Here is a 2,311-nt window from a genome sequence, read left to right on the forward strand (position 1 = left end):
TTACATATAATTGTTTCTAAGTACCAAAAAGACTGTGTACAGCATCCTTTTATATGACAATTTGCCTCGGACCAATTTTAGCACGGTTCATTTTTGGCAACATAATCTTTCGAATATGGCATATGTAAACCAGATGATACCAGCATTATCGAGTTGGAAGTAATTCCATAATTATATTGATTTAAACTTTTTACAGCAATAAATGCTGGAAGAACATGACTTCCATATACCATACGACTCAGTTCGTCGAGATCAGCAAATGCGTGTGTGACAAATAATTTCACTCAATTTTCTCGGAGATGGTTAAACCGTTTTCTACAAACTCAGATTCATATGAAAAGTCGTATACTCCCAAACAAGGTTCCTGAATTACGTTTGGATCCGACTTCTGATTGCGGAACCACAGGATGATATGTGAAACGAAATTAAAACAATGTAATTAATTTTTCTCGTAGATGGCTGAACCGATCTAAGATTCAAATGAAATCTAAGAATCATCTATGATTCAAATGAGAGGTCTTAAAATCCTATAAAACCTCTTACTTTTTAGTCAGATCCGACTTCTGGTTTAGAAAATGCAGGGTGATTAGTATAAAAATGTCCATTTCACATATATTAATCAGGTTTATCGGGTTTGCAGATTTGGATAGTCGATTACCAAATAAATTTATTTCAGTTTGAACGGTATTCGTTTTTGGATCTGGAATGTACCCCAAAATTTTAATTCGCACTACAATTTCTCAAAGATGTCTACACACTGCTCAGGTGAATTTAACTGATTTCGGCTACACCGATTTTAGAATTCCGGTTCCAGTATCGAATCGATTCTCAAAGCTCAATCATTTTCTCAAAAAAGACCAAATCGAACTTCAAAAACAAATATTACAGGTCCCATACAAAATTGGTGAATTTTATCCGATTCTGGAATTACAGATGATGAGTTTATAAATTTACCATGTAAATTGTTTGGCGTAATAATTTATGGCCATTCGAATCATTTTGGGCTATGCTAATTCCTGAATACCGGCTCTGGAAGTACCATAAATAATGACGAAAAACTCTAAAGTGGAACTTACTTCGACATCTCATGGAATGTTCAATCGATTGTTACACTATTAGATTCAAATTCGATCCGATTTGCAGTTTCGGCATTACAGGGTAATGAGTGATTAAAATCTCAATTTGCCGTTTAAAACGACGATAATTAAAATAATGTCATGAGAACTAAAACACCTAGGAATATCCATGCAAAAACACATGCGTATTGATAAAAAAAGGTATCATCTCACTGCTAGGTGGATTAATCACGTTTTTTTTTCTAACATCTAAATTTAAGATTTATTTTAAATTGAGTATTCACGTGAATCCATGGCGATGTTATATTTGATTTTGTTATGTCTACGTTATTGTAAACTATTGCATTCATATTCAGAGATGCTAGAACACAATGCCAATTCAAGTAAACCAAAAATGTATTGAGAGCGTCTAAGGCTTCGCTTTCCATGAGCGAAACGTTATTCGGAAATCTTTCAAAAGCTAACTGCTTACAGATAACATGCATTTCATACCCGAGCAACTAGGCTACGTTGCCCACTTGAGCGCTGAAATCGTGGTTATCCTTCTGTTTACTTTGAAAAAAAGTTTACTTTTATTTTTTTATCCTTTTAACCAAAGACTGCTTGAAAAGTTTGTATTGTACATACTCAAGTCTGCGGTGGATACTTATTGCGTAATAAAATCGCTCAAAAATCGACATTACTTTAAAAATATGACTTGCATAATGTGCATAACTTCTCATAAAAAACCACTTAACATTGAAAAGTTGCAAAAAAAAACCGCAATCTTCGAAAAAAAAACTTTTCGACAGATGTCATTAAAATTCATGAAACATCGAGATCTGGTGTTATGTGATGTGATGTGAAGTGAAGCCACCATCAGTTCAAGGACTTGCCAGTGGATGCGGGTAGACTTACAGTAGCTCCGATATGACTCATCAATTCACCTTCTTACTATAGCTGTTACCGAAAAGCGAACAAAAAGGGTTGGGCGGATATGTAAGTAGAGTCACTTACTCGTATTCCGCGGGAATAAAAGATGCTCTTCCAACCGTAATATCCAGTGCATGGATGAAGCATATCGCTATACATGCTTGAACCCGCCTGATGGTTTGTTTGAGAAGGGCGCGTCAGACTCATGTCAAACCTTCAGAAGGAAACAAGTTTCCTTCAAGTGACTTGGGCTGGCTATCCACAATCTCTCGTCCAGTCATCAATTCGTCCGATGCCCTGATGCTCCCTCCCCTTTACGCCCC

Source organism: Malaya genurostris, chromosome 2 (genome assembly GCF_030247185.1).
Source record: "Malaya genurostris strain Urasoe2022 chromosome 2, Malgen_1.1, whole genome shotgun sequence".
NCBI classification, from domain to species: Eukaryota; Metazoa; Arthropoda; class Insecta; order Diptera; family Culicidae; genus Malaya; species Malaya genurostris.